This window comes from Harpia harpyja, unplaced genomic scaffold (genome assembly GCF_026419915.1).
Source record: "Harpia harpyja isolate bHarHar1 unplaced genomic scaffold, bHarHar1 primary haplotype scaffold_54, whole genome shotgun sequence".
NCBI lineage: Eukaryota > Metazoa > Chordata > Aves > Accipitriformes > Accipitridae > Harpia > Harpia harpyja.
This window is the reverse complement of record NW_026293414.1, coordinates 670,487-682,504: the sequence shown is the minus strand read 5'-3', so window position 1 is coordinate 682,504 and position 12,018 is coordinate 670,487. Positions and strand designations below refer to the sequence as shown.

Here is a 12,018-nt window from a genome sequence, read left to right as displayed (position 1 = left end):
TTGAGTATTCATGCCATTTAACGTTAGTCACTGAAGGTATACATGTGAGGTATGAATTCAACCTTCATTTATAGACGGTGAATGTAGGTTTCTCCAGTGACTGATTCAGAGCACCGGCTTAAGCTCTCACTCTGAAATGCGCTTTGGAGGAGGAGCAGTGTGTTTGTGTCTCTTCTCTGAGTGGAGGGTGAGCTAAGGCATATGACAGCCTTAAGGAACCTGAAGTTAAGGCAAAGAATGTCACGCGACTTAAAAACTCTGCTCAAGCTTTTGGAACATCCTGGCTATATTCATGTAGAAAAATAAGTATTTCAGTTGAGCAACCCTTACACTAGGTAAAAGGAGAGGATTAAAGGCTTTTGCTGCTTAAAATAATCAGGGAAATGTCATTTGAAGTGTGGGTCTTGAGGTACGTCTGCCTCTCTTTTCTTGAACGGGACAAAAATTTTGAGTCTGTTCCCAGAATTCAAAAGAGCACAGGAATTCCAAGGAGTTTCATGATAGAGGTGAAAGATGCCAATACAAAGGGTGCTATGCTGACAAGCTCTGGAAAATATGGAATACCAACTATTAATACATAAGTATGGAACTAAGTGGACTGACCAAAAAGTGAATGAGAGAAACCACGCATAAATGTCTGAGTGGCAATGCAACCAAGTTGGTCAGCATCTGTCATTATGGGGGAGGAAGCACTGTCATTGTATCTTAACCTGAAAATCTGTGGTACTTTCTAATATTGAAAGAGGGTGGTCCTACTGCTCATGCCCCTGGAAGTTGGCTAAACTTGTGGTATGCTAAGAATCTGTATTTCCGCAAAACTTTTCAGTAGTGTTTACAGGGGAGTTGTTCTCCTTGAAAGCTCATTTTGCTTCTGTTTTCTGTTTCAAAGGCTTCTTGCCAAATTTAGCAGGTAGCTGTTAGACTGAGATTTCCTCCCCCTCTGACTTTTATTAAATCCCCTGTGTGAAACAGACTGAAGTTTTCATGTTGCTAGAAACTGAGAAAATACTACCGCGTGCTGACAAGAGTGGCTGTTTTAAAATGCGCTTGATAGCACTTCTGGTTTTCCATCATGGGTCTCCTTTTGTAGAAGCTGTAACATAGACTTCTTCCTTTTATTAAATGTAATTACTCAGAGACTACCTTTATCCTGAGCCTGCAATTTACATTTATCCTCTGGCAAAGGAGAGGTGGGATTCATTTCACCTGATTTCTAGCTGTCAAAAAAATATTTTCCTAGTCTGAGCTTACTTCTTAGTTGATCCAATGAATGGGAGAGTTCTGCAGAAAGAAAGTTGTTCCTCCCTCCCTCTTACAGTGTTGTGGCTATAGAAAAGTAGTTTAAACTAAGTGCCTATGTTTTAGAAGGCTAATGTGGAGTGAGAAGAATTCCATCTCCTATCTTCCTTTGATAAAATCCAAAGCTTGGAAAAGTTTTCCTTTACCCATCTTTAACTTGTTTCTTTTTCCTTCCCCACCCCTCCTCCAGGGAAGCTTATGCTAGAGGAAAGAAGGAAAAGCCTCCCTTTTTACCAGAGGAGCCGTACTTGTCCTCCTCAGATGATGATCCTGTTCCAGACAAGTTGTTATGTCTGATTCGTAAGGATATAATGACTGATGCAGCTGTTATTCCCTGCTGTGGAAACAGTTATTTTGATGAATGTTAGTGTTACTCCCTTATTTCTGATTCAAAACATTACATCTGATCTTCTGAAAGCAGAAAGAGGAGATAACCAAGTAGCTTTGTTACCAGTTCTATTTAATATTTAATATGAATTGAATACGAAAGCGCTCTTCTCGTATAAAGGGGAAAAAAAAGCCAGGAAGCTTTCCCCCCTTTTTTACATATCGAGTTAAATCTTCTTTACATGCGGAAGGACGAGTATGAGAAGAGTGGCTAACTGTGCAGGTGATTACAATATTAGATATTGAATGCGTTTAGTTTGTCCACAGCCCTTTCTCTCATACAAAATTATATAGCCAACTCTGGTGACTTACAGTGGTCTGCAACAAGCAGATAGTTAAGCATTTAATCCACATTCTTCTCCACGGGAGAGATGGTTAAAACCTTCAGAACTCGAACCTACTAATGGTTTTTTGAACCTACTAATGGTTTTTCGAGATGTGTTTTATTCATTAACCTTGAAGTTGGGGACTTCTTGCTGTACTAGATAGTGGGAAAAAGACTAGTTGAAACATCAAGACACAGCCTATGCTACATCTTCAGATGTTACAATAGTGAAATATCAAAACTGTATAGTTATTTGCTGCATACTAGAAATTTTTTACACTATTAAACATTTATAGCTTCATGCTCTCAATTCAAGAACATATTCACCCAGTGATCATATATGTGTTTCTATAATTGATTAGAACCCCCAAAACATCCTTAGTTTGGCTAAATACTATTTTGATTATTCTAATTATACACAGGTATTAGAACAGCATTACTGGAATCTGAGGAACATACATGCCCAGCGTGTCATCAGACAGATGTTTCGCCTGATGCTTTAATTACCAACAAGTGCCTATGCCAGGTAACACGATGACATTTACGTAAAGTGCTTGTAAGAAAAGGCTATTTGTAAAAAGCTGAAAGGGAAGAAAATATTAATTTACATCTCCTTAAGCAAGGTGTAATTGAATAAGGCTAAATTTACTTTTCAAATACATTATCTGTTGTTGTCACAGAAGCTTACAACTCTTTAGAGGCAATCTGGCAAATTCAGGTCACACTTTTGTTTAACGTGATTGCCTCGCTTTCAAATTCGGCGTTAACACTGAATTACTTTAAATACAGTTACTCTGAGTTACCAGTCATTAGTATCAGTGTTTAATGGGATGTGTTCATATATCTGTACGTTGGTTTCTTTTAGGACTGGTAGCATTTACAGGAATACACAAGTAATTTTCCTCTGTGAAGGCTTTTGTTCGTATATCTGCTGAAGTTTCATCTTACCTTTTTTGTAAATGTTTTTCTGCCTCTAGGCTGTGAACAACTTCAAAAATGGAACTGGCTACACAAAAAGGCTCCATCAGCAGATTTGGCAGCAACAGCAGCAGCAGCCGCCACCGCCTCCACCACCACTCATGACTTACACCTCCTGCTGCTCTGGTGACTGCCGCTGAACCTTCTACATCTTCCTCTCTGTCCATCAGCAGTTAGTTGGAAGAGAAGGTAAGCTTTCTTCCAACATATGCAGCAATTCTTATATTTTAGTAGAGCTTATTTTCCAACTGTCTGCATTTATTCACAAGGGCTATCAGGTTCCTGTGCGAAGACAGCCAGCAATAGCAAGTTGTCTGGGCCCCCAAGGACTATCAATACCCACCACTGGTAAGGAACTGTAACTTTAGAATGTCTTTTAAAAAATTATCTTCAGGTAAACTGAATGGGATTTTTTGCTTTTTCCTCTCTCCACTCCAGAAGGTCATCCAGTGAGAGCCAGTACAATTTGCTCAGCAGGTGGCAGACCAGGCTGGGACCTGTAAGTATTCTACAGAAATTCAATGTATTACTACTGGTAAGCTGTTAAATGAGGCTGTAGCACTTCTGCAACAGCTGATTTGTAATGAAGTAAGTATGCAGAAGATAGTTGTGGAGAATACAAGTGGTTGTTAATTTTTAAATGGCCTAATTTGAATTTGCTTTAACAAAGGGGATCTGTGCTTGCAGTAAAATTATTTAAAATAAAACTGCAGTACCTGATTGAAAAGAGGACTCTGAAAAAGGAACTCTTTGGGAGGAAACCATAATTACCTATCAAAATTAAAAACAATTAAAGGATCAGGTGGAAAGCCACCCTTTTGATTACTGGCTGAACAGGGCTGTAGAAATTGATTTCCCAATAGAAGTCAGCCTGCAGCATTCTTTTTCTAACAACTTAGTTGACACGGATTGAGCAAATTCTTGGAAAAGTCAACACTGTTATCTTATGACAATTTTGAGTTTCTTCACTTTAGTCAGCCCAAATAGCCAAGCTGCTTTCTCTCAATTGGAGAGAGAGGAGTCTCTTTTATCTATTATTGCAGTGTCAGGTCAGTCCTTCCTTTTGGTATATATGTGTTATAGATAGATTGTAAGGGTGCACTGTGTTTATAAAATCTGAAAGATAAACCAGAACAAAACCCAGGATCCATCCCACAGATTGTCTAAAATCTCCAATTCAGGAAGCAAGAAAATAACAATTCAGGGACAAGAGCAGGCCAAATACATCATCATGAGGCAACAGCATAGGAAGCGTACATGGAAGAGATAAAAGAAGTTGGAGAGAAGATGAGTTAATATCTGTGCCGTACAGGCTGCCTGCAGCTGTGGCTTGGCACTGCTCTCAGGCTACTGACCCAGCTTCAAGGTGGAAAAAAAAGTGGCTTTCTCTGAATGCTGGCATCAGGAGCAAGGTGCTTTAACTTGCCAGCAGGTGTCTGCAGGCTTTTTTTAGCATGAGTTTGTGTGGTAGGAATGGAAGGTGTAGCTGGTGTTACTTCAGTGAAGGTCAGGGGTTTTGGGGGTTTTCTTGGTTGGTTGGATTTGGTTTGTTTGTTGTTTGGGGGTTTTGTTTTGTTTTGTGCTATCAATTTGGGGGGTTCAGGAGCTGATTTCCGTTCATTCCTCCTCCCAAGTGGTGAGGGTGGAAAAGGTTGGAGTGATAAATTTCTACCTGGCTGGAGGCAAGCCGACCTCATGAGTCGGAGAGACGCATTCACAGTGAAGGCTCATACACCGCCCTGATGGCTGAGGGCAACTCCCTGAACTGTAATAGTGTAAACTTATCCGTTGTCTCTCGGAGTATGCAGGAGAAATGGCTTGCAGCTTTGTGAAGCTATGAACAAGTGACAAAACTTGGAACAAATCAGTTTAACTTCTTGTATAAAATTAGGATCTCTCAGAACAGAAGTACATTGGAGCTGTTCACTATGGTGGAGAAATCATAGCAAGAGTTGGTAAAATATTAAACTGCCAGAGACTTCTCATTTAAACAGAAGGCTGATGGATGAATAGGTAGTATGCCATGCATGCTACTTTTTCTCTTAAGATCTCTTCTTTGTATATGCCTGGCAGCCTGGTACAGTTGAGAGAGAGAAGTAAGATTTTTTATTTTCTATTTTTTTTTAATACCAAAAAGGGAACAAATTCTATTGGGCATAAGTAACTCTCTCAATAAAACTTTCCAAGTGCCATTTTCCTCAACTTTTAAGTTGTGAGATCAAATTTTCAGTAATACATCCAAGCAACTGAATAATATCTGCTATTGCCTAAAAGAATTTGCCCTTAACAATATCTATCTAATTGATATTGTCCTTTATGTCAATCTCTAATTATAGTCTCTGTAGGAAGAATGGGGCAATGAAAGGCAGATGGTGGCCTTCTGTACACTGGAAAGATCTTGGATGCTAGCAAAGTCTAAAACCCATTCTTGTGTTGTGCAAACTTTCTGAAGTGCGAGTTGTACACTGCAAGTAATGCGTAAAACATGTAGGAAGTTGCTGCTGTAGGTGTTTTAATTTAGATGTAATGCACATCAATTAAACATAGGCTTTCCTTCTGCATTTGTTATGAAAATGATAGCAAAAGAAGGAAAATATTCATTATGACTATTTTTACTTAAGAAGTGGAAGTTGACAATGCCTATAAACAAGGCGAGGCAAATTAGGTCAAGGCCTAGTTACACTTGCGAGTAAACAGCCGTTCTGACTGGGGAGACTAGTTGATAGGACCACAGTCCTAATACCCCGCGCTCCAGCTTTTTGGAAAACACATAGAAAAAAGTTTGAAAAATGAGCTCATAGAGAAGGGGGGCGGGGGGAACCCACTAGATGACTAAAAGCCATGTCTGTAGTTGGATAAAGCTACTCTGAGAGAGAGAAATCCATCTTCCCTCAGTGGAAAAGTAAAGGCAACAATTAGAAATAAGGAGATGTAATAAGCTATCTTTTCAAAATCAAGTGTTGAAGCTGTTCTTTGAGCATTTCCTCATGCCATTCCAGACGAAGTGGGTCAGATATGTTAAAGAGTTCTCAGCATCTCTTGACTAACCCAGCTAATATTTGAAGTTGTCTGTATGTGAAGTAGGAAAATATCTGGTTTGAATAATGGCATCATTAATCCCTTTAGCCTTAGGGTCTGGACATGGACTCTTGTCCCGATCCAATATCGGGGAGGGTTCTTAAACGATCCCAAGAGCAAGATTAAGACACAAACGAGGTCAGATGCCGTACAACCTTACAAGTTTTATTTCCTATAACAACTGATAATAGCGACAGGACAGAGGGAAGAAGAAAGGAAAAAGAGGCAGACCTAAGCAAGAAAACGGAAGAGATATAGCAAGACTAGTTACCACCACCACGAAGCCAGCAACATCCCGTTGACTCAGTCTCGATGCAGGTGATGGAGGGTCCAGGTTCCGGGTTCCAGCCAAAGTCCCAGTTCCAAGCGCTGCAGGTTCTCTTCAGTTGCTTTTCAGTGGCAGTTGCTTTTCAGGTGCTTTTCAGTTTTTTGAGAGAGGAGTACGCAGTTCTTTTATTGTCCCGGTCCCCACGATTTCTCCGAAAAGTCCACCCATTTCCACGGAGCTCATTACCATATGTGCCGCCCTGTGGTCCTCCATGGGCGCATGCCCAGGTGTTCGCGGTGGTTTCTTCACCTTGCTCGTGGGCAAGCACAGCTTGGTAGGCACTGCTAGCTTCAGGCGGATATGGCGGTTTCTTCAGGGACATTTTGCGCGTACTCCCCCACAGCAACAGGATGTTGAGGCTCTTTGCAGCAGCAATGTTGAGACAAACATTTCCAGCCGACACAGCCTCTTGCAACTCTTTGACAAGCATGATGAGTTGTAGAGACCTTTTTAATGTGTCTCCCCCTTTTGCTACTAGTGTTTCTGTAGAGACCCTTGATCCATTAAGTACAGTCCTCACCTCCTGTCCCACTCCTTTCTCTCCCCTGGTTTCATCTAGTAATGCAAAGTAGGGGTTTCTTTCTCCATTTTTCACTTTCCAAAGCAAGGGTTCTGTGGTGTACAAAAAAAAAAAGCTCGCGCTGCTTTTAATTTAATATTGGCCTGCCATGTCAGTCCTGTGCTGCTTCTGACTGCAAAGAAGTCTAAGCAGACAGGGCAAGCAGAGGGTTGGAGGTGAAAATGATGCCTTGTTGTGCTTGGAGTTCCAGGGGCAGTAACCTTGTGGGCCTCCAAACCCAGGTGCCTGGTGTCCTGCTCAGCCTAACTGGGCAGTGAGCTAGCTAAAGCAGGTTTGAGCACCTTCTACAAACAGAGCTTGACTTGTGCTGCTCTGCATGCTGACATACAGCTCTTGGATTTAGATTAAAAGAGATGTATGTACAGCTAAGCCCCTGAACTATAAAAATCGAACACTGTGTTTAAGAGCACAAGGCTCTGCTAGCAACATTAGCTGCAGATTGGTTGATGTTTTCATTCATCCTCTTCCATAAACAAAACCAAGGTAATGCTGAATTTGCTGCAACAGCTCTGTTTAACAGACCACTTTGTTATATGTCCTTCCTCTACAATCAACTATAATGTCCTTCCAGAATCAGTAGAAGCACAGCAAAGACATTGAACTAAAAGAAGCCAGTGTTAAATTGTCTTGTTTAATGTTAGCAGGAAGCTGATGGGAATATCCTTAAATCAAAACTGATATGAAACACATTTCATGTGTCCAAAACTTGTGCTGTATGTAGTGTCACCCTTTGTGGATTTCAAACCTTTTCTCATTTCCTGGCCATCAGTTCTAACTGTCTAGCACAATGCAAATAAGCTGTCTTAAGAGGTTAGCAACTTGGATCTTTTCTTATATCCACAAATGTTTTTTTAAAACAAGTAGTTGTGACTTCTAAGTTAGGTCAAGTTATCTAAAAACCAGAAGCAGGATCTTTTTTCCCTGATTTATGTTAATGCTAGGCAAAAGAGCAGAAGCTGATTTGGAAACCTGTAAGTGGAAGGGTGTTTTCCAGTAACATGGTTGGTTTGTTGGTTTTTTTTCTTTTATGGATGTCATGGTTTAACCCCAGCCAGCAACTAAGCACCACGCAGCCGCTCACTCACTCCCCCCCAACCTGCACCCAGTGGGATGGGGGAGAAAATCGGGAGAAGAAGTAAAACTCGTGGGTTGAGATAAGAACGGTTTAATAGAACAGAAAAGAAGAAACTAATAATGATAATGATAACGCTAATAAAATGACAACAGTAATAATAAAAGGATTCAAATGTACAAATGATGCGCAGTGCAATTGCTCACCACCCGCCGACCGACACCCAGCTAGTCCCCGAGTGGCAATCGCCCGCCCCCACTGTGGACACATATGTAGCTAACAGTCGCAAGAGCATTCCAGATGCCTTTAGAAGACCTTGAACAGAATAAACAAGAAGACAAAAAAAGAAAGATGCCAATTAGAAGAACACAGGTGCACATTCCAAGATAAAGGGAACTTGGCACAAGGAACGGCAATTCGGCAGTTTATCTTGACCAATTAGACTGAGACAAGTTTCGCATGTTTTAGTTAATATAACCAATTGTGTCCTATGTTTATGCGCGTGTACAGCGTTGATATAACCAATCATATTTCATTTTATTTTTGTGCACGTGTACAGTGACTTTGCAGAATATGTGACTATAAGTATGTGTGTGTTTTAGCAATAAAGGGTCGTCTGCTGTCTGCTCTCAAGATTACAGGCGTCCGTCTACTTCAATCTCCTCTTACGACGTGACGGAGCGGGTGGCCCTGCAGAGCAGCCCCGGCGCCCTCGAGCATTTCCACATGAAGCTTTTCCGAGCCCAGCGCAACCTCTACCTGGCCGGTTTCGCCCTCCTGCTCTCCTTGTGAGTTTGGGGGGGGGGGGCAAATGTGGGGGGTGGGGTCTGGGGGTGCCGCGGAGCCCGGCTTACCCTGCCTCCCGCAGCCTCCTGCGCCGCCTGGTCACCCTCATCTCGCAGCAGGCCGTGCTGGGCGCTTCCAGCGAAACGTTCCGGAAACAGGCGGAAGGCGCCAGCCAAGCCGCCCGCCGTTACACGGAGGATAATGATGCCTTGCGGAAGGTATGGCGGGAGGCGGGGGGGGGGCGAAGGAGGCATCCAGGCGCCTCGGGCCCTGACGTGCCCCCCCCCCCCCGCCAGCAGCTGCAGGAGGCAGGGGGTGACGGGGGCAGCCCGTCGTCCCCCTCCCACGACAAGAACGAGACCCTCAAGGCCAAGGTGGAGAAGCTGAAGGAGGAGCTGGCGGCCAGCAAACGCAGTACGGGCAGGGCTGCGGGGGGGCGTTATGGTGTGGGGGGGCGTTACGGTGTGTGTGTGGGGCGCTGCTGGTTTTTTTGGGGGTGACCCTGACACAGACAACCCCCCCCAACAGCTCTGGAGAAGGCGGAGAACGAGGTGCAGGCCATGCAGTGCCAGGCCGAGGGGCTGACGCGGGAGTACGACCGGCTTCTGGACCAGCACGCGTGCCTGCAGGTAGGGAGGGGGGGGGCACCCCTAACCCCCTACGACCCCCCCCCAACCCCCTTTCAACCCCCCCCCAACCCCCTTTCGTACCCCTTAACACCTCCTCTGACTGCCCCCCCCCCCCCCTCCCCGGCATCCCATGATGGCCCCTGGGACAAGAAGGAGGAGTGATGACTCGGCCACACCCGGCCACACCCACCGGGCCACACCTTCCCCCCCCCCATCCCAGTTCAGGGAGTGGGGGCAAAACTTGGACAAGGTGTTTCCAGCCCCCCGGCCCTTACCCTGTGTTTGGGGACCCCCTGCTCTGTGGCAGCACTCCGGGGGGGTGGGGGGCGTGGGGGGGCTCTGAACCCCATTTCAGGGGGTCCGAGCCCCCCCTTTTGCCCCTTCCAGGGGGGGTTTCCCCAGGTGTGCACAGTGGGGGAACTCCCCTCCCCCCCCAAAAACACACCAGCTTCTGCTTCAATAAACATGTGGGATCAGGCCACGCTCGTCTCCACCTCCCACCCTCTCGGGGACCCCCCCCAGCACCCCAATTTCCCCCCCCCCAGGTCCCTTTTTACCCCCCCGTTGTCACCCAGGTACGGAGATCCCCGAGGCTCAGCCATTTTTATTGGCACCATGCACAGGAACGGGGAGCTGGAGGGGGGAGGGGGGCAGCTCGTTTGTCCGTCCGTCCAGGCCCCACGGCCATCGCAGCGTGGGGTTAGTCCGTCCCATCCGTGGGTCCCGTAAGGCTGCAGGGACGGCCGTGGGGGCCGTCTCACCGTGGGCTGGCCGTCTCGCCGTGGGGCGGGTTCCTCCACGAGCGGGGCACCCCACGCGCTACAAGGCGGCGTGCAGGGCCCGGGCCTGGCCCCGCAGCGCTTCGAATTCCCTCTGCACAAAATTCGTCAAAGCTTTCCGCATTTCCACCTGGGGGGGAGGGGGGGGGAACGAGCCAGGCCCCGTCAAGCCGTGGGGCTGGGAAGAAGAGACCCCACAGAGCCGTGGGGCAGAACGGGGTCGTTTTGTGTCCCCCACCCCCCCCGCCGTGGGGCAGCTCCCCCAGCGCTCACCGTTGACGTAGCCTCCGCCCAGAGTCGCTCCAGGAGGGGCCGGACGCTGAACGGTCGCCCCACGACCACCGTAATTCGCTACGGGACAGCGTCAGTAACCCCCCCGCAGCCCCCCCCCACCCAAAAGCCCACCGCCTGCCCCATAGCCAGCCGCACAGCCCCCCCCCCCCCCCCCAGAGCCACCCTACCCTGCTCTCAGTTAGCGAGGTTTAGGAATACCTCTGTGGTGCCGCTTTTGGGAGTTTCTCCTTGGAAATCGAGGCAAGAGACGCCTTTCCCAAGGTGCAGAAGAAACCGCGTAGACTTGTGCGTACTTTCTAGGTCATGCAAGTAAAGCCAGATGCCAGCCAGAGACCGGGAGCGTGTTTGCATTTCTCCCCGATAAGTCAAATGCCCTATTTTTCATGGGTTTCTCATAGGAATAGGAATCGTGAGCGGGCACAGAAGGGTTTCTGTGCTGGGATACAGGTCATTTTTTTGTCATCGCAGCTTGCACGGTGCCGTTTTGAGCGTTGACAGCGCACCGATGTTTAGCTACTGCTGAGCGGTGCTTATGCAGAACCAAGGGCTTCTCCGTTTCTCGCTCTGCTGCCCCAGCGAGCTGGCTGGGAGGGGACACAGCAGAGACCGCTGCCCCGAGCTGACCGACGAGGTACCACGGTCCGTTCCACGTAGTGTCACGCTCAGCAAGAAATTCGGGACTGGGGGAGTCTTCCCAAGGCAGCCGTCGCACCGAGATGGCTGGGCGTCTGCCTGCTGGTGAGAGGTGGTCGGTGGTTGCTGTCACGTCCGTTGGTTTCCTTTCTTATTCCCTGCGCTTGTTAAACTGTCTTTATCTCGACTCCCTTAGGTGACAGCCTAAGGAAAATGGAGCCTCCTGGGTCTCAGAGTAATTCCAGAGCTAAAGCAGCGACAGACATCAGCTCTGGATCAGATAATACGTGCCGACGCTCATCGCTGACCCAAGAAGACATGCTCCTCCTGTCCTACCCGAGGGTTTCAAATCCAACACGCTTTCTTCCTAAAGCAGGACGCTGCCTTATTTACTTGTAACGCCGTTCCTACGCTCCTTGAGATGCGGCTAGAGGTGGGTTACGCAGACCATCAAGCCGCCGTTTGGGAGCACCAGAGCCTTTTGGGTACTGTTTGTCACCACCGTTTGCGTGAGAAGGGAACTAAAACACAATAGACGGCGAGAAATTTAACCTGCCGTGGAGATAGCTACGGTGAGCAAGTCCGATTTTGTGCTTTACAAAGCATCATTTTTAAAATTCAACCCTGAGTTTTGCAAGTGTAAACCCTTATTTTTATAATGCAAGCCTCAATGTTAGGGCAAAAAGCATCAATTTAAAAGACCAAAGCCTACTTTGGGGGGTGCAAACAGTCATTTTTAAAGTCCAGACCCACATATATGGAGTACAAAACCTAATTTATTAGCTCCAAGGTCCGTTCTTAAGGTTCAGAGACTCATTTTAAGGGCCCAGAGCATCATTTTTAAGCCCCA

General features: G+C 46.4%; 1 non-coding gene across 1 annotated transcript; it reads right to left on the bottom strand.

Moving 5' to 3' along the window:
• Positions 1-11,392: 11,392 nt before the first annotated feature.
• LOC128138542 (small nucleolar RNA SNORD45) lies at positions 11,393-11,477 on the bottom strand. The gene has a single exon (XR_008234077.1). It is a non-coding gene; the product is annotated as a small nucleolar RNA SNORD45 (small nucleolar RNA).
• Between the last annotated feature and the right edge of the window lie 541 nt (positions 11,478-12,018).